This window comes from Schistocerca gregaria, chromosome 4, assembly GCF_023897955.1.
Source record: "Schistocerca gregaria isolate iqSchGreg1 chromosome 4, iqSchGreg1.2, whole genome shotgun sequence".
In the NCBI taxonomy this organism is placed as follows: domain Eukaryota; kingdom Metazoa; phylum Arthropoda; class Insecta; order Orthoptera; family Acrididae; genus Schistocerca; species Schistocerca gregaria.
In genome coordinates, this window is record NC_064923.1 from 658,133,985 (window position 1) to 658,160,614 (window position 26,630).

General features: G+C 40.9%; 1 protein-coding gene across 4 annotated transcripts in view; it reads left to right on the forward strand.

The window, feature by feature from the left end:
- Window positions 1–26,630, forward strand: part of LOC126268024 (serine/threonine-protein phosphatase 4 regulatory subunit 1-like) — a 305,079-nt gene that overhangs the window by 184,124 nt on the left and 94,325 nt on the right. The gene's annotated exons all lie outside the window — the stretch shown is intronic.

The window sequence follows — 26,630 nt, forward strand, 5'->3', positions numbered from 1 at the left end:
GAATTTAGTTTTCGTTTTCGACACGAATGTAGAAATATGCCGTTACTGTGACGCCTGATTGGAGTTTAATAGCGACGGCTTCCTCTCCCCGCTCGTCCGGCCAAGAACTTTATTTTCAATGATTCATGTATATCAACATAGTACACACATAGATACTTAGTAATTTCATCTGATGTAATTGACGCTTTTCTTCAGCCAGCAGTGTTAATTTACAATGAAAAGTGCAAAATATGGAACGAAGTCTTGCTCCACTGCCTGCCATCAATCAATATAAGGGATAATATACCACACCCTAACCAATATTTAGAATCTGGTCTGTGAAAGAGTTTGCGGCATTTTATGACTAGACTGTAAATTACCTGCAACGTCCCTTCTTTGCAATGCCTTGTACTTTTTCTGTCGACTGTTACACCGACAGTACACGCGTTAGACATTCGGAGACTGTCCACTTGTGAGATGGGTTGTCACTACATATTATTTAGTTCAGAATGCCTCCTATTCGGCTATTTTTGTGGTGTGAGGTAGATGGTGATTTTGTGGGGTCAAAGACATGCTGAACGGAAGTGTTTTATGTTCAATAAGCTGCTCCGGGCTACCGAACCTTCCTGAAGTAAATTTTTTGCTTTTGAAAAAATGGACGTAACCTACTGTAAATGTTTATCTGTAGAATCCCTTCCAGTTTCGAGAAACTTCTACGCATACCTTTGATTTTACTAGGTAATAAACGAATCCCCAGTGCGAACAAAATGCCGATACCTGTGTTATTTATTTAAGTTTCCATTTTTATTTGCGTACAGAGCAGTACTAATCTATTTACTAGATTTGTCATCTCCACAGGAGAATTTTTTTTAGATTCTAACGGAATGGGTATTACCGATCATTTAAACGAAATTTAGATCAACCTTTGAATGTTACCTGTTTGAAGACAGGTTTAATGCAACTCGCCACGCTACTCGATCCTATCGCATCTTTCTTGTGTAACTGTTGCTGCCTGCACCCATTCCGACTACGTGACTTGGTATTACTGTGAAATATTCCCCCACGCCCACGCCACCCCTTTATCTCCATTGCGAAATTAGTGTTCGTTGATGCCACGTAAGTCCTCAAACCTGCGCCTCCTTATAGTCGTACACTACGGTTATTCCAGGCCGATTAATTGTAGATCCTTTCATTATTCATTCCACCCATATAATAAAACTGTTTTCTGTAACGCACTTAAGCTTGTTCTGTGCTACTCGTTTCACTTCTATTAAAAGGCTATTGCCAAGGCATTTACTTCCATTAAAAGGCTACTGCCAAGATATTGTTGGGAAGGTTTTTGAGACGATGGAAGTGGGACTCATTCCTGACACTGAAACTGAGTTGGTTAATGTCATGCTGCATTATAGGTAACTAGCATTCTTCAGCGAAGTTGATTTGTAAGACCGAAAGTCATCACTTGATATCATTCAGTCTGTTGCTGCAGTCGTCCTACCACATAATTGCAAAACAAGAGTGTATTGCATGACTATTGCTTGTCGCAGTTTGATATAATATGTAGAGCAGACCTCCGTTGCTCCACAACGAGCAGCAAAGTATGTTGGTAGAACGAAACAGTAAAATTCCAACGTATCCGAGCTTTCATATTTCCTTTCCTTCGCCATGTCACACATACGTTATATTTTTCGCAGGAAAAAGGATTTTCCATGAATTGTCGGTGCATTTGAATCTTCCATATATCTATAGAAAAAAGAAAGTCTTAGACCGAATTAATTTTAGGGAACTCTTAAGAGTTACTGATGTAAGGCGTTGTGCTTCACCAAATACGTAAACAATTGTGGCCCGCACCCCTGGGACCGCCCGCGAACGGCAACTGAAAGAGTTCGGCTAGATTGCCATTCCCCCACCCCAAACCCTGGCAACACGAAGTATCTTCCCCTCGCAGTCCCCCTCCAGTCACTACCTCTCTGCTCCTTATCACCACCTGGTCGACGTAAGAATACTGCGCTGTTTTTGTCATAGATCCTGTACACGACAGCGAACCAAGCACCTGGTTTAAATTTATTTCACGCACACTCTAAGCCAAACAAACGATAGGTATCTTTAATGTACAAATTTGTTGGATATTAGGGGCCAGAAGCAGTACAGCTGTATAACGGCTAAATTGCCAGTCTGTATTCGCAGGTAAAAATACAATTCTTTGGTTACACAAACGACTGACAAACAGGAATACTACCAGTGATTTCGCGGGCGTCTTAGAAATGTATACTGAAGTCTTAGCACAGAAGTTTGAAGGTGTCCAATGGAAACAAAAACATGCTATCGAACTGTTAACAGCTATTAAAACGTACTTCTTCGCCATTTCAGTAGGTCTTTTTGACACTGGAAGAAGCGGCAAAGAAACTGGTTTTTAAAATAGAAAAGACTTCTTGAGGGGCAAGTCACATTATCTACCAAATAAAGGGCAGACAAAAGTATCTCCAACATTTGGATCTCCTAAAAATGCCTGGCCGGCCAAAAATTTTCACTTAAGGACCCGTGATTTGCTGTTTTTATAGAACTCGCAGGGTTCAGAGTTCGATGGTTGTACGACAGTAAAATCATGAATTTAAATTTTCAAGATAGTTGATACGAAGTTACTAATGTAGTAATTTACTGATAGCAGTTCCAATATGTTGCAGCTCTTTGCTCTTGCATACTATGTTTCATAGTGACAGCGCAAAGAAATTACCAAGTTATACATTACATTAGAAAGTGTACTGGCAGTGGTGCCTCCAGAGATCTCCTGTAGATAGGATTGCCCCTCAGGAATGTGAAATATTTTTCCAGAAGAGGCACTCTTGAATTTTTGGTCTGAAATGAAAACATGTGTCCACCATTAGGCCTCATAAGTGTTCTCTGTAGAATTCTAAAGGTGAAAGCATAGTTTGCGTTTCTTCCATTTTAAACTTTCCAGTGACATAGCTCGGTACGTCAAGCTCTGCAAATTGGGTTTTTGTGACAGTCACAATACATATGTTAGTCAGATCCACCATTGTGGCATTCATGACAGCAATCAGACTGCAACCTTTCATGTCCCAGAACGTCGACAATTGTATCTAACGGTGTAAGTTACTGAACCTGTACTTGATCCCTAAACATGATTAAATTTCAGATTTTGGCTTCACGCTGAGAAAATGTCTGTAATAAAATTAATGTAGTTGTTGGATTTTAAACATTAATTCACTATCTCTCACATGTGCAAATGCAATTGAACACTTAAGTGAAATATAAGTGACAGCTATCCTATGGGTGTCAGAATCAGCATTGTGAAATTAGATTTTGCCAAACGACTCCGTCAAAAGCTTACCTGAACTTTACTGATACGGGGTTTTGCTACAAGCAGATATGCCATGTGAGGTTATGCAGTGGTTAGCACACCACACATTCAGGACAGTGGTTGAAATGCCTCACAGACCATCCAAATTTAGATTTTACTTGATTTCCCCAAAATGACAGGATGACTACTTTGAGAGGCCATGGCAAATTTCCTACCCCCCATCCTTTCATAAGAGGAATTAGTGCCCTGCCTGTAGTGACCTAACTTGATGGGAGGTTAAGCCTCCAATCATACTTCAGTCACCATTGAATTGCGACTAAAATTGTCACATTCTGTAGCATGTACCAATACTGATGGCTTTTTCAATATGAAGAACATTTCCTTGTATCCTGTATACCAGTCTCTAAAGGAGTCCGAACCTTAAATTTGCTTTTACGGGTTGTTGTTAAGGCCAATTGACTAAGAATTCTTCTGTTCACTTACCGGTTGTTCTACTAGAACTTCGTACTTGAGTTGCAGTCCCTATAGTGATGCGGGAAACTCATCTAGTCGAGACAACTCAAGGTTGGAGCTACTGGAGTAAATTGTCTGAAGCTGGTACATTGATACAGGTAACTTCTTCAGAAACTATAGATTTCAACTGAATGAGACAACTCAAGGTTGGAGCTACTGGAGTAAATTGTCTGAAGCTGGTACATTGATACAGGTAACTTCTTCAGAAACTATAGATTTCAACTGAATGATTGAACTGGTAATCTTCTGTGTTATAATCATTATTCAATTTTTGTTCTAAGTGGTCAATATCCACATAACAAAGTAAAAGTTCATTCCCGATGCTTCATGTTGCAGATTCTTGTGACCACCATTGGTGCAGCGACAGGTGTTTTTCAACTCCCAAGTAAACTGTTGCATGAAAAAATAATCTAACAGACCTCACGATACTAGACACAGGGTTCTATTTGACTTACCGCACCAATAGATTTTTGGCTGACCAGGCACGAGACAAATCCAGATGCTGGAGTCTGCCTTTCATTTGGTAGATAATGTGACTTGCCTTAAAGTAATGCCTTTCATTGAAAACAAAATCTGCTATACCTCTAGCTTCTTTGCCTCTTTCTCCAGTGACACTGCCGAGAATTTGGAGTAAGTAGATTGGTATACCATTTCACTTGATTGTGGTTGCTAGGTCTTATGGCGTGTAAGTTTAACTGTTTGATTTTGGAAGTGCCAGAATTTCCTGTATGGTAGAGTACTTGACTGAAGGTTTGATGGCCAACAATATTTTTGGAACAATTGATATACATAACTGGATGTTAACACATTGCTTATGTTCCTAAGATAATGGGTTTTTAACTGAAAAATCTTTTTTTAAAATTTTATTGAAGTTCAGAGTTACATTCGTGGACATTGCTATGTCGCCTTTATTTCAGTTATAGATAACCATTTGTATTTCAAGAAACAAGTAGTAAAAGTTTGCTTTCTGCAATTGTTTGGGATATGGGTGTTCGTAACACTGCTGGTCCAATATATGTAAATGATCATGTTTGCTACTGTTATTTTGGCTTGAAGAGTTTTCTTTGCACCCTACTGAAAGTTTCGTTTCCAAAGAGCTACAAATTTTTCATGTTTGTAGTGGATATCTCTCTCTCTCTCTCTCCTTTTTTTTCTCCTCCTCCTAGGCAATTTAGACCATGCCTTCTGATAACTGTAACAGTTGCATGGCTACTAAGATCCCATTATTTGGGACCAGATTTTTTTTTGCCAATTGCAAAAGAACATGGATAAACCAGTTTTCAAAATCCGCATCATCGAAGTATCTGCTTGCTGTTTGTTCTTTTCAGGCCTAAAATCAGTGAGTCCCACAACTACTTTGGATGATACACCCTTGAAAAGAGAATGCAGTTCTCCCAATACTGACACTGTGAACACTGAAATGCTTTCTTTGGTATGACATGGAACTCTTTCTGGATACTTGCATCTTCCAAGAAATCTTTCTTCACCCTCTATCAGTGAAGTTTGTCTTGTTGCAGTTTGAGAGGTGGAGGAACTACTACTAGCAAGTGACTGAAGTATGTTTTAATCCTTTTCCCTTCACTACTTGTAGGGAATGTCCTTCCATGTGTATATTTCACATTAGATTGCTTTTTACCACAGTTTTAACTGTTCTTAACAGGTGGCAGGTACTCGTGGGCAGGGAGGTGAAATATTCTTGGGAGTGACAAGTTTGCTGTGACTACACTTTTGTTTACATTGAAATAATTTTCATATGTTCTGACAATTCTTCCTTCTAAAGTATTTCATACATTTTTCTAGAATAATTATTTTCAGGTAAGGCAAATTGAAAAATCTTGTTGCTTCAAAGCAGCATTGGAGTTGAGTGGTAATTCCATAATTTAGTGCCTTACTCTACAAATCTATTGATACTGGTGTTTCAAATTTTGGTTTTCAGTTGTAAAATTGCAGTCTAGGTTTCTTAAAGTGTCCAGCTTTCTGACTAATGCTGACCTAAAATGTGTAGTCCATTTAGGCTGCCTGGTAATCAATACATTGATGTCCCATGTGGTGGTACACTAGATATTGGGGATGGAGACGGGACTGTACAAATAAGTGAGTCCTCAAGCTGTTTCCGAAACAGCTGCCATGATTTTCACTCATATGGTGGAAAAGGTTGGAGGGGGGGGGGGGGTGTAGTTTCAGAAGTTAGATAGGAGCAAGAAACAAAACATGAAGGCCCAAAGGTAAGGATCATTAACAAAAGTAGTCATGTTCAAAAAGTTCATTTGTAATTACATAACATAATGTCTATTTGCTTAAATTTCAGGTTTATTTGTTAAGAAGTGATAGTTGTAGATCCTCAACCAGAATCAGATGTAAGCCACTGTAACAAATTGAGCACCCCCTACACAGCAGCTGCAGCAAGTGATACATATATGTAAGTGTATGAGTATAATTTTTTGCTAAATTTGTGATCCCAGGCACAGAATGGAAGGGATCACATCCACCACCAATAGAGAACATGATACCTTTGCAGTGTTATAAAGCATATCTAAAGGATGTGTTTGAGCCTGTACCTGAGCAATGAAACATCTGTGCTTAAGAGAGATTGTTTTTTGTAGCAATCAACAGTGAATTCGAGTATTTTGTTGGTACTTCAGTGATCTAGATCATACTGAAAATGCATTCCATTTTATGTGATGACTAGAAATTGGTTCTTCCAGCTACTGCAGGATTTTCATATTATCAGTAATGAAGAATTGGATGAAGCTAATAGACAAACTCTAAAATTTGTCCACTTTTCTCTGCATTGTAGTTGCAGACAGTCAACCCAAAAGAATAATAAGTTTATGGTGAACATATATTACAGTCAAGGGTAGAAGCAGTTTGAAACAGCATGTAATTGAGACTCACAAAAGGAACTACAAATCTTGTATGAAGGTGGATGCTTCGAACTTGATGTCTAATTTTGAAATTTGTTGGCAAAACTGTGTGCAGCAATGGTGTTAGAATTATCTGGGATATTGCTTTGGCGTTGACAGAAACTTAGCCAGAGAAACAGCATTCCAAGTGCTCGCAGATAGTTGGTTTTTAGGCAATGAATTTTGAGGCACAGTTGGGACGGACAGGATGAGAAAATGTCCTTCGAAGTGGAGCTGTAGAGCACAGCATGGCTGTTGTGACTATAGATTGGACAGAAAATAGATTTTACAGAAAATATGTAAATTGTTTCAACAAATGCATGTGTTGAGCCCATGCCAATATGTAGATGTTACTCTGCATCTTCAAAGAAATCCATTGATGTACCTAGGGCTATGTTGTGGAAATGCCCAAAAGACATGTGGAGCTTGGTTCTCGCTGATATGTTGGTAGAACTCTTAACAGATCGACTTGCCACAGAAGTGGTATGTGCGCACAGTGTATTGGTATTTGTAAAAGTTGAGCAAAAAGGACTGTGTGTTCAGCTCCTAATATGGATGTACATCTTCATAGTTTTGAATACTTTGCAGAAATGGTGAAAGAAGGTTGATGTAAAGTGTGCTTGAAGTCAGCCAAGTGCAAAATCATTTGTATGTCTGTGTGAGAGAGAGGTGTTCAGACATATTTCATAAGGAGAAGATCCAACACATTGATGTCTTGAAAGAGAAGACAGTAAAACATGTCAGTACAAAAATTTCAAAGTTTCGCTAATACGTAGAGGTGAATTATGCAAAGAAAAATTGGGCATCTCCAAACTGGCAATAACACTGTGCATAGACTAAAAAGTGCTAAAATGTGAGTGAAAAAATAGTTTGCAGACATCTCGTGTTTACTGAACTTGTTTTCATGTTGCCTTGCCTCCACTGTTGTGTAAAAGCAACATTCAAATTTTTTTGAATAAAAAGTTTTAAGTCATATTTCACATTCGTGTACCTACATACGAGGATAGCCCCATAAGTACCTGACCCAAGAAAGAAAACAATTTTGGAAAAATGTATTTTTCAACATAATCTCGTTTCAGCTGTGTACACTTTCAGTGATGTTCAGGAAGTTAGATACCATTTTTTATAATGAGAACTCCTCGAAATAGACATTAAGTGCCGACGTCATGTCTTCCTTTGTGAAAATCTTCGACCAGCGATCCATTTATTCAAGTTAGGGAACAGAAGATAATCAGAGGGGGCTAAATCTGGCGAATAAGGTGCATGAGGTAGCAATTAAAACTTTAATTCATTAATTTTGGCCATTGTAATAACGGACTTGAGCTGGTGCATTGTCCTGAAGAAACACTTTCTTCTTGGCCAAATGCGACCATTTTTCCTTGATTTCTTCCTCCAAACTTTGCAATTATTTTCGCATAATACCCGCCGTTGATAGCTTTTCCTTTTTCAAGGTAGTCTGTGAAAAATATCCTACGCGTACCCCAAAAAACGGACGCCATGACCTTGCCTACAAAAGAAATGGTCTTCGCCGTCTTTGGAGTAGGTTCTCCAATTTGTCCATTTTGATTCTTTTGTCTCCGGAGTGGTCATGAAACCGCGCGAAAATCAGCATTGTTGCTGCGAAACTTCGCGTAAAACACAATTTAAACATCGTCACGACACTGTTTTTGCTCTAGTGTTACCAAACGCGACTTAATCGTCGCGCGCGCGCACACACACACACACACACACACACACACACACACACACACACTTCCCCTCAAGTCAAAATTTTCAGATAATATGCGATGTACGTACCGCACTGTTTGTAATGCCTACTAACTCGCGCACTTTGTCGACGATAATCCAGTATCGCTTAGTGGATTTTCGCCATTTCTGGAGTCGATATTTTACTGTTATCAACGAAGGAACAGACACTCCCAAAGTAAATCTATCTCAGCTTTAATATTGGTTGTGCTGAGGCCTTTAAAAAAATGTATCACTTAACGATGACAAATTTCCTCAATTTCTTGAGTTCACTCACAACGTTCACTACTGAAGGCTACCAAACAAATGCAAAACAATGTGGCGTATTCAAACTTTAAACATACGATTCATAGATCGTATACTTTCTAATCCAAAGATATTTTTCAACAGCGACTGTCATCTCCCGATTATACCGAGTACTTATGGGACCACCCTCGTAAATAGTGCAAATATTTTTTCTCAAAACTTCAAACTTCGTAAAGAATGGGTTAAGCTGATCTACTCCATCACTAGCTCTAGCGTAATATTTTGACAAGAGAAGATTCTCTATCCAAAAAAAAAAAAAAAAAAGTCATCGCCAGGTAAGTTATTCTTGAATTGTGAAACCTGCTTCTCATCGAATCAGTTTCCACGATGAGCTATAGATAGTGTGTAAAGCAGCCATTTGCTTGCTCTCTCTCTCTCTCTCTCTCTCTCTCTCTCTCTCTCTCTCTCTCTCCCTCCCTCCCTCTCCACACACACACACACACACACACACACACACACACACACACACACACACACACACATGCTGAACTCGTGTGAAAGTGGCAACAAATGGGCATAAGTCCACTTTGGCAAATTTGTTCCATTTTTAGCAACCTTCTTGGTGCAACCTTGCCAAGTTCTTTTATTATACTAAATATACCACACAGCTTTATCAATAAAACATAATTTTGAAACGTAATTATGTACTGCATTGAATGATGGTAGTTTTCACTTACTCATTAGTATGAGTGGACAGGACACTTTCGAAGATTACTAGAAAATGCATGTTCCACAATCTGAAATACAAAGCACCCACAGAACAGGAAATAATGAATAAACCTAAAATGGGCTCCAGATTTCTCATTCTTTGTGTGCCCTGTGCATTGGTGCCGATAATGGATGAGTCAGGAAATTCACAGGGCTACAGAAATGGTGGCAAAGTTGCCATAGTTTACGATGGTTCCTTAGGAACTAGGTTGCACTTCTAGGCCTTCCTCAAATAATTTTACTACATAGACCACATATTATTTTGAGTTTATAACTGCACAAAAGTTTTGTCCAGAGATTTATACAACTGTGTACAAACCGCAAGCATAACTGATGTGAAGCCATCATACTACTGTTATTTAAGCATTACTGAGGATATTTAGCCCAGCTGCCAATCGTGATTGCCACAAGTTTCAGGATCACATTCTTATTTTCAAGTGCTAAAATCAAGGAAAACAGATAAATAATCCTTAAACCAATATGCACATAAGGATTAGACACTCTGCGTTATAACCTACCTTGAAAAATTGTTTGATGCTATTAGGACTCGTCACAACTAATAAGAAGCTGCACACGTTGTCAACTCAGACCATGAAGCATCACAAGCTCGTGCATCCACCGTTGCCGAGGTACAGTTGCAAACTAAAGCCGTTGCGATCACCTAATAACAATGACATTTACTTAACGCCCAGTGCTCAGCACCAACGGTACTACTGTCATAAAATCTTTGAGAAATATGTCTAGTCCTTGCGAATTCTAACTTAGACGTAGTTTTAAGTCAGAATGGGCTACGACCAAACAGGGATCTCTAAGATTTTAATAAATAGTAGTATCGTTGGTGCTGAGCGTTAAACGTTGAATAAATATCATCGTTGGTTGGTGATCGCAGCTGCTTTGTTTGCAACTATACCTCGAGAATGGTGGATGCACTGGCTTGTGATGTTTCATGGTTTGAGTTGACAATGCACGTGTGCAGCCTGTTTTAAAGTTGTGATCCTTATGAGGATTATTTTATTAGGTTTCCTTAGTTTTAGCACTTGAAAATGGGATTATGTCACGAAACACGTTGTGGCAATAATCATACAATTAACAGCTGGGCTGAATATCCTCAATATTACAAGTATAAGGAAATTATTAAAGAAGGTGTGAACAAATCTTGTCACATTTAATTCGGTGATTAAACGTATAAGAATGTACAGGCTAGAACGGTTCACAAGTGAGTACAGGGATGAGTGAATGAGGGGAGTAGTTTGTGTAGTAGTCTGTGGAACTTTGGGTAGGAGAAAGCTGGAACCTCTTCCATAATTGAGTAATTATTTTGAAACGTCAGTACTGTGTGTAAAGTTTTTCTGTGTTCCTCGACGTGTTGACGAAATATTCCATAAAAATCCTGTATTAACTGATGTAAAACGTATTTATCTCTAAAAGTCATGAACAAAAAAACGATTGATTTATTTTTGCTAAATTACGTAAATATGAATGTAATAGATATACTTATCAAAGAAGCAAGAAGTGCTTCCCGGCTGGGTTGGAGATTTTCTCCGCTCAGGGACTGGATGCTTGTCTTCGTTTCATCCTCATCGACACACAAGTCTCCGGAGTGGCGTCACCTCAAGACTTGGCACCAGGCGATCCGGTCTACCCGCCGGGAGGCACTCCCCACGCGACATTCATCTCTGACCGTGAAATTTGCAGTGCATGGAGGTAAAACGAAAGTAAAGGATAAAATAAAAAAACCGTTAGTCTGTTTAATTATATTGTCGCAATTTGGTAGACTGTTATTACATGATTAGTTACTACTATAATCAACCTCTCCACAATGCACTGCGGGAGTCTTAACACTTACGAAGGCGTTGCTGTTATAAAGTATAAGGTGCGTTCTAATATGATCGATCCACCTCCCACTAGGTCGGCAGGCGTCTCTTGTTTCTAGGAATTAAACAACGGGCTTCCTCTGGCGATCTGCCCACGTTATCGTGACTACATGCCCCTCTATCTCGTTAAATTTTTCATTACAAACGCAAGTCACTCTTCATTATAGTATATTTTTAGAGCCATCGCTTTTCTATGTCCTAGTAATTTCCGTTATGAAAACAACGAAATTTTAAGCATATCTAACAAACTTCTGACGGTTCCTGCTACAGTGGTAAACCTAGTACAGACACGTTAGATACGTTTGAACAATTTTATCGAAGTGTTCAAAATGTGTGAATTCCTAAAGGACCAAACTGCTGAAGTCATCAGTCCCTAGACTTACACACTACTTAAACGAACTTACGCTAAGCGTTCGTGGTCTTTCGGTCTATAGTTGTTTGGAATCAAACCTCATTTGGCATATTATTCTGTATTCCAAGGATGACAATCTCTGTAAGATTGGGAACTACTACACAAACTACCTTTGTGCAGTCACCAGGGAGGACTGAGCTGAGCTGGGTCGGGTAGGCTGGCGAGGCGCGATCAGTCTTCTCGGACCGCGAAGTCGGTAATGAATGGGAGGGCGACGGCTGAGCGTGCGCGTTTCCCGCCACGGGCGACACGGCGCGTCGCGGCAGCAGCGGTGGCGACGCTGCGCAGCCGCTGAGGCGCTCTGGCAACGCCGCGCCCGCAGCAGCGCACGGCGCTGCCTCTGCCTGGAATGCACGCGCCACAGGCCGGCGCGCCGCGGCCCGTTACACTGCGTGTAGTAGCTTACTAGCCGGAAGCGGCCATGTTGTTTTTGTGCCGCCGGCCGCCGGGCGGCCACATTCCGACACGGTACAGTCGCGGCCCGTCGGCCGCGGTACACTCGCATCCAGTCCCGCAGCCCCTCCGCGACCTTGCTTAACGTCGAATGCGTGGGTGACAGCGTGCAGTGTGCTAGGGCGTACACCTACGCCCGTAACCCGTTTCAATTCGCCTTCGGTCGCCCGCACCTAGCCATTTCCTGTGGCTGTCTGGTGAAACGTTACAGCTACTCGGTACTGCGTTTGGTTGATATTGCCAGCAGCGATGTTGCGTTATTCCGTAACTGGTGGTGTGGCTGCCAGTGCCCCCAACTTTTGAAAAAATAACAAACCTGCGCGAAGCGTATGCGCGCAGGAACTAACGTTTTGGTAGCTCTCAGTAGGTCAGTCACTCTCCGAACGCTGCAGTGACCACACTGCGGAAGGTAAGAAGTCCGTATTGTCATTTTCCTGGCGCGTGGTGTCAGTTTTGACGTCAAAATATCATCCTCACCGATTACGTAGTTACACCGAACGTTCCTTTTGTTTCAGAAATAAACATCCCTGCTTCGAGGATGTTATTAGAGATGGCACAGGATTATAGGAATTGATAATGGGCAGCTCCTGGGTTAAGAGTAAATTCAGTGATTTCAGCAATGAAGATGGGAGAATCGTGACAACTGACATTGAAAGGGACTACATCCGAGCAAAGCTTACCTTACAATGAATAGGATAATCAACGGACACCTGACTCCGGGAGATCACCTTCGTCCGGGGCTATTGGCAACTCTCCAACCGTCATGGCTACTTAAGAGCTACAGTGGGAAGAAGATTCAAATGACCCTTTGAAGCACTACCTAAGAATGTTAGCACCACAGCTGATAGCACAGGGCCTACAAGGCAGCTCGGACCGCATTGTACACCGAAGAATTGCTACTTACAACAAACGAAAAGCTTTCCTCTTCAGAGAAACTTCTTGATAAAAACAGAATTGACTGTAGAGATGCTACACTGAAAAAGTGAAGGCTTTATTTGCACTTTGAAGTTTCCTGCTGTTCAAATCTAATGAAGACCTAGATGCACCATTCTCCAATGATTGAACAGGAACGGACATCTCTCGGAGCGTAATGTAACTGAAGTGCATGTCTGATCCAGTGTGCCTTCGATTTGACCACACAATACAGAAGAAAGAAGACTGACCCAACAGCTCCAGTTTCCTGGTTATTCGAATGTTTCATAAACTGCCAGAATAGTCACACAGTCGTTCAGTATGCTAGCATTAATTAGGGGTTGGTGGGTTTCAGACACAAGTGCAGGTTTGAAATGTACACTCCCAACAAACCCTTTAAGTATAGGTTGAAAATTATGGTCCTGAATGACACTTAAGACATATCGTCAGTGGATATATTTACTCAGAGAAAAATAGCTATAGAATCACCCTATCTGGAGATGAAACTTGCAAAACCAACGCAGGCTGTTAGGCGGCTTTCAGAACCCATTTTCAGTACCAACCGGAATGTGATAGCTGGTAATTTTTCTTCGAAGTGGTGAAGTAGTTGCGGAAGACTGGCTTCAACTATTTGGGACACTTAGCGAAAACATGAGGCAGATACAGCTTGGTTTCAGAGCGCGAGGCGGAAAACAAATGCCCAACATGTACGACTTTACTGTAGTATCGTTTGTGCCAAATAAAAATAAAGCTGTCTTGCTTGTATCATTCATGTACCGTAGCAAATTTAAGTGCAGTTACTAACAAGCTAAAAATTGTATAAATTACTGAGGAAGGTGTTGAAACCACTGCCGAGAAATGTATCATGTAGGCTACCACCATTTACTACCTTGTTGCCATGGTCAAAATCAGCTTGGACAATTGAGTTGCCCATTTCACAGCTTTCCCACCCAATCCACTGCAAAGTGAAATTCTGTTTACGTCGCTTGCCAAGGGACTTGTGGACGCAGCTGTATGCTTGAGACTGAAAAGTACCCACAAACAACTTTAGCTGAGGTCGACAGTAAGCTAGATCTTGGAAGAACCTGTACTGTTGTACAACGCCAGAATGATTCAGACAAGTAAGCGGGATGTGGAATATGCTCAAGGTGAAGTGACCACAAAACAAAAGCCCTTTGTGCTCACTGTAAGGTGCCCATCTGTCTTCTGTACAGTTCGTATTTGCGAAAATTGCTGTAAGTGATATGCTATGAAAATTTGAATTGTGTAACTATAGTCATGTATGTAATGAATACTTCGTTAGCCAGATATCGATTCTCCCTCGGAGCACATTACAATAGTCTTCATTAATCGAGTATTAGTGAATTAGTGATTTTCAATGTTCAACTTGCTTCCCAGTTTCATAAGCAAGTACCTCCTTTTTTGTATTATTGAATAAACCCCTGTTATATTACCTTTGTACTATTTTCTGCGTGCGGGTATGCGCAGTAGCCATGTCAAATCGGTTAAGACAGTGTACCCTGCCAGTCACGTACATCTGTACTCCGCAACCCAACTCACGGTGTCATTTTCCCCCGTCTCGGCGGTGCACATAGTTTCTCTTGGAGCGTTTCCCATTAAAGTTTCGTGGGCACCTCCGTACAGCTTTTTGAATTTTTTGTCTTCTGGTATTACTTCATGCAATAAGGTCTCACAATGAAGAACAGTGTTAGACGTCTTTCGTGCAATAAATCTGAGCCCATCTTTGTTTTCTCCATGGCTAGATTCGTGGCAGTACCATCCACTCTCTTTGGGTTGAACTAGATTGCTGTTCGTGTAGCCAAATCATCTGATGCTAAATGTTTCAACTCGTATTAGTTAAGGTTAGTCGGATGCCAATATTTGCAACTGTATTTTGTGACGTATCTGACGACCACTACTGTCCACAACTGCTTAGTCTGCGAAGGCTTTTTTGGAGCTTCAGACATCGTCCGCCAGATTGTTTACGCATCGGAATTAGCAGTGGCCCTATCATACTACAGTGAGGTTGCTAATGACGGTGCCTACTCATTAAGACTGAATACTGAATTCTGTATTCCAAGCCACAAATAATGCCCTCTTATACCTGTGTGAAAAACACTTGACATCAAGTAATTGCTACATTTTATCCAATATCGCTTCCTGAAGTTTCTGAAAGGCATCTTACATTGGCTGACATACCATGTCAATAGGTAGCAACAAGGTCCTGATACCACGTTCTCAGAGTAGTTTTTGTGAAACACAAGACTCATAGTAAGCATTGCATTTGGGATTGGAGACGCATAGACTATTATTTAACCTATACAACCTTAAAATTTTTCTGGTAAAGGTCGCAGCAATGAATCAGCCCTCCGAAGCACATGTGTACCAAGGCAGTCATGATTTCCCTTCTGTTTGGCAATGCGATGTCACAGCACTGCATCCTGTATAGCTACCGAATGTGTTGTCCCCACATCCAGGACATACTGAACAAGATTCACAGCGATTAAGTTAAGATAAACTCTATGGATAAAACGTTGTCCCTGTTCTAAGAAATAAACACTAAGATCTTAAACGTGAAGAGAATTACCAGAACTGAAATAAAATGAGTAACCTCATTCTAAAACCGTAACACACTGTCACAGAATAATATCTCATCTGTCATAAATAATTGTACTTCCCTTCCTGATCTGGAAATGGCTACGAGGCTCAGCGTAGTAGTATTACTAGATGTTGAAACAGTCGTCGAACAAGTTCACAAAATGGGGGGAAGGGGTAGAGCAAGCTGTGCCCAAAAATTTGAACCATCAGTCCGCCGAGTCTCGTTCTGCAGTCGTAATGTTGGTGGGTTCTCAGAACTGTCACTCTAAAACACAACTTTTCCACCAGAGCACATTAGATGCTTGTCTTGACTCGCCTTCGTGCTGCCGACTGTTTGCAGTTAACATTGTCGCAAACCACGCCACCCAAAGGCATGAACCATTGCGAAGACGGGTGAGACTAAAAGTTTGGGTCCTTAGGACGACCTGTTTAAACCCAAAAGAAAGACGCCAGGAGTTGAACTACAGTTTGATTTCTTTGGATGCGCAGCGGAGTTAGTGCCCTTAACTGGCTCGTATTTATAGGGCTCCCACATTGAGAATCGTCAAACATAACTCGAAAATGACTTGGGTCAGTTTTGTTTAAAAAGTGACATTACGGACCAAAGATTAAGAGTACTAGCACCATAGAGAATCCATTAAATCACTAGACAGGCTATGATGAGCTCCGACATTGATTCATGGAGCAAACAGAGTTTTTGAAATATTCAACTGTTTTAAGATAAAAATCTGCTTGGGTGGAAAAAACAGCACAGTCGTAACTTCCATTGTCTTTCTAAATCAGCTCGGTGATAAAGTGCCAGATTATGTATGCAGACGTATCTGATTCGGTCTCCAATCAGTCAAAGAATGTTTATCATTTTGTTCACGTCTGACAATGTTAATGTGAAAAATGCCGAGTTGCATCATGGCTTGTAATCCACATTGGTAGGTAGAGTATCAGTCACAGTTCAGAGATCTGGGAAAGGCAACACCATATCTAATGTGACTGTCTAGTAAAGCACTGCAGTGTTGAAAAAAATCTTCGGAATGTTGACTGCTTACTACTTACCTAGATGTTAATACCCCAAAGTGATGCGAAATGGAAATAGATCAAGTAATCGGTAGTATGAATAGACCGCAAGGAAGCCATTTTTTATATATTCCATACACTAAAGGAATAGGGGACATAATTAACATAGATGTGGTGTACAAATGTTAATAGCAAGTGTAGTAAATTACTCAATAGGTGTGTGTGTGTGTGTGTGTGTGTGTGTGTGTGTGTGTGTGTGTGTGTGTGTGTGTGTGTGTGTGTGCGTGTGCTACTGTTGATAGCAAGTGTAGTAAATTACTCAATAGATGTGTGTGTGTGTGCTACTGTTGATACGCTTTCAAGATGTGCTTTAGCACTGATAAGTGCTACACAGTTAAGTTAGTCTGATGAACGCTCCGGTGGTCGTAAAATCGGTTTAATTATTCCAGACACTGGCATATTTTTGTGCTATAATATAAGCTAATAGTGGATCAGTTCCCACTGAAAGTGTTTGTATTTAATAGTTCAGAGATGCCGGTACTGATGAAATAGCTAGCTGCAACGTGTGGAACAAATTATGCTGTTTCAGAATAATTAGTAGGAACTGCTGGTCCTTCACGGCAGCTGTGTAGTAAAAGGAACTTCAGCCATATAGTAAAAGAACGTGACAGAAACATCCATATCGTTTATCATACATTAATGTCCTGATTGAGAGCTTTGCGAACAAAGTTCCACAACCTTCAGGCTTTCATTTGTATCTGATGTTAGCGACAGTAGCCATGTTTATACTAGTTCAGCAGTATCAGAATTAGCCCACAGGTTTAAGACAATTGGTACTCGATGTGACTACCGCGGTAACGGGCTGGGCTGCACAGTTCCTAACTAGTGACGTGTTATCGATAAGTAGAAAGTGCACGAAATTCCTGTAGGTGACGTCTTTCATTAGCCAATTAAGTTTCTGTTGAAGCATCACCGTACTGTACCACATGCCCGATAACTGAGATGTATGCTAAGTCATTAGACACAAACTTGTTGTTTAGAATATTCTGCGATAAAAACCACCGAACTGCGAACGTTCTGTACGAAGTAAGGCCCTTTGAAATCGCGGAAAGATCGGCCATGACCATGAATCGGGAATCCCGCAGTTACAAATAAGTAATACTTTTTATTCGTATTGCTGCGTGTGAGAATATTGGAACTTAAACATAACTACGACGTAACGTGTGTTAGTTTGTTGTTGTTGCATGCGATATATTTTAGATTTCGAGGAATTGGAGGGTGAGTTTTAATGTCTGCAGAATGAAATGTAGTCGTCTGCATTATATTAATGATACAAGGTGCAAAGTTCTGAGCACGCTTCACTAGAAGAGGTTTTCTCTGCTAAGAGTTGGTTTAATTTGTAGAACAATTCTCTGTGGGCTCTTAAGATTTATACCCTAATGGTGAATTCATTTTTTGTAAATATCAGAAGTAACCATAATGGGAGACTGGTTGGAGTGGAAATGTTTTAACAACATACTTCAGGAAGGTTGTATACTGTAGTGGAAAGGGCCTTACGTGCAACATGATAGAAATGGTGCTACTTTGAAGATACGATTTTTGAATTATTGTACTCCATTTGAATTAAAACAAGACTAAAAAAAATATACCCGTAGTTTAACACCTTATTAGGCCGTCCTGTCTGTTACAAATTGTGCAATTATCTTTGAACCTATTTCACGAATGACAATGCAGTATAATTTTTTGCTTTTTGGTCTGCTCGGTCGGGCAGTGCGAATAAGGATGGTAACACAGGACGTCTATGCTGTGCTGCATGACAAGCATGTCGTGCAGGTAGTATCGGAAAGTGTTTTAGGTCATCTTCATGCAGGTGATCACGCTGAGCAGAGAGAGTGGTGGGGGCACTTGTCTCGTATCTCATCAACATGTTGAAAATCCAATCTGGACATGTAATTAGGGAAATTTATGATGTGAATTTTTAATGGCTGAGAAAATACTTGAGATTTATAGCGAAAAACTTATGGCATGTGCAATAGATTTGTGATACGTGGTTAGATATCTGTAAAAGACTGGGAGAAATATTTTAACATTATAGTTCATTTTAAAAATTTAATGTATTAAACATTTTTGTTTAAATAATTACATTGTTATGGTTTGCAACAGAAAGTCTTAAAGGCCACAGTGTATTCTAGTTCATTTGGTCTGGTTGTGCTAAGTCTATCAGTAAAAATGTCCTACCTCATTCTGCAATGTGTTTCTCAGCAGATGACAGTATTCTGTTGCAAGGCAGGTTTAACACAGCTCCCCACTTTAGTGTATCCTGTGCAAGCCTCTCCATCTCAAAGTAATGCAATGTACTTTCATGTGAATCTGCTGACTGTTAGTGCCTAGATCTTACTGTACAAATTCTATTCTTAAAGTTTTGCATTATTAAATTGACCATTCCTCGAAACCCCATGATGAGCCCCAATGCGATTCAGTACCTCTTCATTTGTTGTTAGATCTACCCATATAATATTTAGCCTTCTTCTGTAGCAGCTGATGTTCTCTTGTTTGAACTTCTTACTATCCAGGTTTCATTACTGTACATGGCTGAACTCCAGACAAACATCAAAAATTACTTCTTAACATTTATATTAACTATTAAGAAATTCCTGTTTTCCAGAACAGTTTTTTTGTTGCTGCCAGCCTGCATTTTATATCCTACCTGCGTTTAGTATCTCGTGTCTCAATTGCCTCAGCATCAGCTGGGTATAATTAACCGGAATTCAGTTTCCATTATATTTTGTTCTCTGACACACTATAAATCCCATCAACTATTCTACCAAGTAATTTGTGACAGAATTAAGATGTCATTGATGTAACACAGAGTTTGTATTTAAACTTTAATTCTCTCTCCAAAAAATCTGTGGTTTCCTTCACTACATGCTCTGTGTACAGATTGAATAGTTGGGGATAAGCTACACCCCTACCTCCTAAATTACTGCTTCCTTTTATGCCCTTACATCGTCAAACTGCAGTATTCTGTACAAGTTGTTCATAAAATTTCACTTCCTGTATTTTATCCCTGCTACATACATAAGTCCCATTAACATTCCAGCTCATGTTGTCAACTTTATCTTAATCCACAAATATTACAGTTTTGCTTTTCTATAGCCAACTAACGGTAAGTTGTATAGTTAGTGTTGCTTCACAGCTCCTACATTTCTTTGAAATCTAAACTGTTCTTCCCTTCTGGTTTGTCAGTTTTTCCATCTTTCAAGTAATGTCAGTATTTCGCAACCAATATTGAACTGATAGTTCGGGTAACATTCATGTCAGTTAGCATATGTCTTCTATGGGTCTGGAATTATTGCATTCATTGTGAAGTTAGGTGAAATACCCTCTATCTCATATCTTGCACACCAGGTGGTATAGTTTTGTAGTTGCTGGCTCGTCAAATAATCTCCATAGTTCTAATCAATGTCTCTGTGGAGTATATGTAACCTGAAATATTCTTATTAATTAGATAACGTTGTCGTCTTTTGTAATATGCAGCTACACCTAATATTCCCTTAAGGATTATAACCCATGTAGGGTCACTGCTGCTAGTGCTTTGGGAAAATAGTGATATGTGACTCTGATAAGATGTGGGATATTCGTGACCGCCACAGAAAACCTTTCGTCGTGGTTCATGTTAGTGACTGTCGGTACTTTCTCCAAGGTCTTAGTTATCTAATGTTTTCTTAGCGAAGTACTTTTTGTTTGGTTGATTATGCCACCGATGAATCTGTCACTTCGTTAAGTCGTAAAATTCATTAACTTATAAGCCACGATTGTTCGGTTCTTCGGTATCAAGCTGATGTAAATGTCTTCTATTTTCCATCTAATATCCTAGGTCAGTAGTGGGAATGCTTTAGCTCAGGGAGGGGGCGGTACTTTGGGGAGTCAGGGGTTAGCGGAGAAGGCCGCACCTTTAAAAATGACTTCACGCATTTTTTACCTATGCATTTCAGAAGAGGTGTAAAGAGTATAAAAGGTAAATAAAACGAAAGATTTCTCTACACACACACACACACACACACACACACACACACACACGGGGGGGGGGGGGGGGGGGGAGAGAGCGCAAGCATTGGCCATCGATTGGGTGACCTAGCGTCGGCATTGCTTTGCCCCCTTGCGCAGTGAGTTTTCCGGTTCTGTTGGACCGCATTCCAGCCAGCTTCGTTTCCCATGGGCAGCTTCGCCGTGGTTTGAGTCCAGCTGCTGGCAAGTCACCAACAGCCTTCTGCGCAGAGGGCGAGAGCTGGCGGGGCTAAGTGAAGCGGGGATATGTTTATCTCGTTTGCCTCCGACGCCGCCGCTGTCGTCGCCGATGGCATTGACCTACGTGAAGGTCACGTGTTTACTGACGAGGCATTTCAACGCCCGCCGTGGGAGTCGTCGACGTAGTCACTGCCGGGCGTTACCGCTCGTCTGGAATGCGTGGCGTTCATCGGTTTGGTGCCTTGCTTGTCGGGAGCAATGACTATATAAAATATAGTGGCGTATCACTCAGTGCACAGGTTTGGCGAAGCATTCTTTTGTGTCCGAGGCTTCATATCCGCAGTATGTTTGACGTGTTTCGCATCCGCCAATCACATGAGCTCATTCTGTCTGCAATAACTATTGCGTTTACAGGCTGTCAAAACCGTGGATTACGTCATCTGAATATCGCTAGTGTGATTTTTAAAATTTTCACAGCTCAAATTTCTCGTGCATTGTATGTCTTAAAGAACACTGGATGAAAGTTTATCAGCATTTCGAAACTGTCGTTCTGAGACACACCCCCCCCCCCCCCCCCCACCAACACACACACACACACACACAGTCCGAATAAATCTTCCATTGCAGAAGTGGAATGAATGATTGGTGTTACACAGGTAAATTTACACGTCAGAAAGCTAATTGAGAAATTGACCTGGAAACTCACAACCTATCGGCTATTGACCTACTAGCTACTACCAACGACGTTAGAACAGTTTCAGCATTAGTTGTGTAGTACTGCTTAAACATTCTAGAAATTGACATGACGACTAGTCACATGGTGGTTTCAGATCGATAAATTTTGCTTCCTATACAAGAAATATCACTGCTATTGATAATTAAAAATTCCACATCGATGATCGCGGCTTCATAATAAATAAACGGAGTCCTAATAAAGCATAAACGTCAGGGGAGGAACAAACGAGTTTTAATTGTCTTGATAATTCTGATAGTAAGAATGTCTACAATTTTGTGGTATGGTTGCGAAACTGGTGAACTTTATATTAGATGTCAGTGGACGAACGTCTAATCACGGTTACGTATTAACGCGTGAGATATGGTAACTCCATAGGGGGAGTAATAGTTTTAAAGTCTCGTTGCTTGACTTACAACAGTCAACAGCGTTGATTTAGGCAAGAAAATCAGAATGTTAAGTCATACGACGATCACTTCCGTTATTAAATTTACTTCATAGTCGAAATCATTGCTCCAGTATATTTCTTACCGCACAAATATAGTTTTTATTCGAGATACATTTTATCTTGCTCGACTGGCAAATCTCTTACAGTTAATCAGCTACATTGTACAAAGTGGAGTGACATCTGTAAATATACAGAACTTTCGAAAACAATATCAGGAAAAGTCCGATTTAGAATGAGTAAACTTATGGTCAACAGAAGTGACTCATTTTGTAAAGCATTTTCAACTGTACGATAGTTTGAATATTCGTACATAGACGCTTTCTCGTGGATCCGATCGAGAGTAAAGTACGTACTCTCCGGCATCCTGCCCAGCGAATAATGTAATATTCGTGAAGCTTTATTTTAGTGACTGCCTGGCAGTGCCTATGCTAGCAAAATAAGGTAAGCATCTTAGAAATCATTTTCGCTTAGAACCAGCTAACATCCTAAGTCTTACGTAAGTCTGCAGGCTTTCGTGGCCGTTGCCATTTACGTTAAAATGTTCTTAGGCATTTTACCTGAGCCAAATACGTTACAGAAATAAAATAAGTTACGGAAATAGTCAAAGTTGAAACTTCGGCTGTTTCTTATCGAACTGGTTAACACAAGTTTGTCTTTGAATTAATCCAGCTTGCTGGAAATCCATAAATACCTATGCTTCAGTGACATTAATGTAGAGTGTGAATGCTGTTGCATGTGTTGACCTAAGTTTTTTTGTGCCTTAGCAAAATGTAGCTGTTTATCTTGTAGTTCAATTGTTTATATTAGTCTTAGGGATACCGCGTGTGTTTTAATAACATTGACTGCTTGTGGTCATAGATATAGTTAAATTTTTGACTGGTTTAGCGTTTGATTCTGAATTAGACGTTAATTTTAGTTGTTTGGGATCGACGGCCGGTGTTGTCGCACCTGTTTCCTTTATAGGATCGGTGATAGCAAAAGGCATTTCCTTCACTCTCTTGGCATCTGGCAACATATTCAACTATCAGCTAAAGAGTAATTAGTAATATTAGAAAAATAGAAGCGGGGTTCCGTTTGCATCTAACAGACAATGCGAGCAGCAATTTTGCGATACGAGAGATGTATGATTACATAATCTTAGAGAAAGTTAACAGTTCTCTGACTAGAACAGTCAAGACCCAGATTGTTGAGGGTCGATTATCATTAGGTGAGGTTTTTTAACGAACACGCTACACCGACGAAAAAACTCTCGACAGTAAAAATCCATCCCGCGGAGGCGTTGTTGTACTCTGTGAAGGCCAAGGTGGTGCCGAAAGGCGCCCCGTCTTCCTTGGGCGTGTCTCTTACCGCCTGCCTCCTGGTATTGATCGCAGGAACTGCAGGGAAGTACATCTCACGTGCTGGACCACTATGGTCTCGGCTTCTGTCCAGTGTCAACCACCCCTGAACAGGCAGTGTTTTATATTTGGTATCTTCTATGAGCTACTGGGTTCGGAAGATCTGCGGCCGATGTACAGTTGTAGCTTTCGGTACACCCTGACTTCCTGAATATCCATGATGTGCCCACACAAGTAGTAATTGAGCGCTTTTTGTACAAGTTAAATATTTTTAGTGTTGGAAAGTGTTGCCTTGTTCTCTAAAACTTGGTCGCGCTATTAACCTCCGCCGGCGTTTCTGGGAATTTTGTTCAGTGTCGCAGATAGAGCTAAATGAATGTCCGAAGATACATGTATTATCCCATGGCCTTACTTGACCATGAAATTTAGAATCGCACCAGTGAAATGTCATTAAATTTTACACACACACACACACACACACACACACACACACACACACACACACACACACACACACACACGTGTAAATCAGTAAGACACTATTTTAGATTAGTTTAGGATTCTGAAACTATTTTAATTCAACAAAACTAAATCAGTTTGAAAGCGGGAAACCAAACAGGACTTGACACGGAGTAGCTTCGGTGACAAGTTTAATGTGATAGTCTACTTCATTGATCCAGAAGAAGATTGTAGGGTAGCGTTCTGGAATAGTGATTATAAAATTTTTGGTCGATTACCCATTTGGAAAACGAACTGCTCCACATGTTCATAAATATCTGGTTTCCTGAGGATAGTGTGAAAAACAACGGGTGTTGGGACGCGAATAGTGAGTCTCGTACGGTTCGTTCGTTGTATCTGAATATGCGTGTTTCAGTTACATTCATTGCTCAAACAGATCCCACTCGAAACTGTGGTCAACATGTTTGCTAGGATACTTACACCGGCGGTGATTGTGGAAGGGGGGGGGGGGGGGGGCGGCAGTGCAGTGTTTTCTACTGCACGAGTAATTTGTAGTACGTCGAATAGTGGCTCTGATATCTTCGTCTAGCTTGTGCAATGTTTTTGAGATACAAGGTAGGCAGCTGTGCCAGAGCTACATGCTAGATACCTTCAGCGTCTACCTCAGTAGGTGTTACTTTCTTCTTCGGTTTCTGTTTTGTCACCTCCACAGATAGTTTAAAATCCCGTTTCCCAAAGCAATACGACGATCAGCATGCGAAGTTCAGAGAACGCGAAATCCCGAAGGTTGGCTAAAATTTACAGACGCGCGAAATTTGGCACGGACTCAATGCAGGACGCCTTTAATAGGTTCCACAACGAAACCGTCTCGAAATTTGGTAGAAAATCCGAAGAAATTCAGGTCGTATGTAAAGTACACAAGCGGCAAGACGCAGTTAATACCTTCGCCGCGCAGTGCCGATGGTACTGTAAAGCGGAGTTATTGAACGCAGTTTTCCGAAATTCCTTCATCAGGGAAGACGAATAGAATATTCCAGAATTTGAAACACAAACAGCTGCTAGCATGAGTTTCTTAGAAGTAGATACCTCAGGGGTTGCGAAGCAACTCAAATCGCTGGATACGGGCAAGTCTTCAGGCCCAGATTGTGTACCGATTACGTTCCTTTCAGATTACGCTGATACAATAGCTCCCTACTTAGCAGTCTTATACAACCGCTCGCTCACCGATAGATCTGTACCTACAGATTTGAAAATTGCGCAGGTCGCACCAGTGTTTAAGAAGGGTAGTAGGAGTAATCCATCGAACTACAGACCTATATCATAGACGTCGGTTTGCAGTAGGGTTTTGAAGCATATACTGTATTCAAACATTATGAATCACCTCGAAGGGAACGATCTATTGATACGTAATCAGCATGGTTTCAGAAAACATCGCTCTTGTGCAGCGCAGGTAGCTCTTTATTCGCACGAAGTAATGGCCGCTATCGACAGGGATCTCAAGTTGATTCCGTATTTCTAGATTTCCGGAAAGCTTTTGACACCGTTCCTCACAAGCGACTTCTAATCAAGCTGCGGGCCTATGGGGCATCGTCTCAGTTGTGCGACTGGATTCGTGATTTCCTGTCAGGAAGGTCGCAGTTAGTAGTAATAGACGGCAAATCGAGTAAAACTGAAGTGGTATCGGGTGTTCCCCAGGGAAGCGTCCTGGGACCTCTGCTGTTCCTGATCTACGTAAATGACCTGGGTGACAATCCGAGCAGTTCTCTTAGCTTGTTCGCAGATGATGCTGTAATTTACCGTCTAGTAAGGTCATCCGAAGACCAGTATCAGTTGCAAAGCGATTTAGAAAAGATTGCTGTATGGTGTGGCAGGTGGCAGTTGACGCTGAATAACGAAAAGTGTGAGGTGGTCCACATGAGTTCCAAAAGAAATCCGTTGGAAATCGATTACTCGATAAATAGTTGAATTGACAGCCTTCAGAATTGTACTAAGTACCTGGGTGTTAAAATTACGAACAACTTCAGTTGGAAGGACCACATAGATAATATTGTCGGGAAGGCGAGCCAAAGGTTGCGTTTCATTGGCAGGACACTTAGAAGATGCAACAAGTCCACTAAAGAGACAGCTTACACTACACTCGTTCGTCCTCTGTTAGAATATTGCTGCGCGGTGTGGGATCCTTACCAGGTGGGATTGACGGAGGACATCGAAAGGGTGCAAAAAAGGGCAGTTCGTTTTGTATTATCACGTTATAGGGGAGAGAGTGTGGCAGATATGATACACGAGTTGGGATGGAAGTCATTACAGCAAAGACGTTTTTCGTCGCGGCGAGATCTTTTTACGAAATTTCAGTCACCAACTTTCTCTTCCGAATGCGAAAATATTTTGTTGAGCCCAACCTACGTAGGTAGGAATGATCATCAAAATAAGAGAAATCAGAGATCGAACAGAACGGCTTACGTGTTCGTTTTTCCCGCGCGCTGTTAGGGAGTGGAATAGTAGAGAGATAGTATGATTGTGGTTCGATGAACCCTCTCCCAAGTACTTAAATGTGAATTGCAGAGTAATCATGTAGATGCAGTCTCGTTTCACAATTAAGTCAAAATGCATGTCTAGTAAATCCGCTTAGCTGTTGTGGCATTTTAGTGTAGGAACTATGTATGAGTTTCAT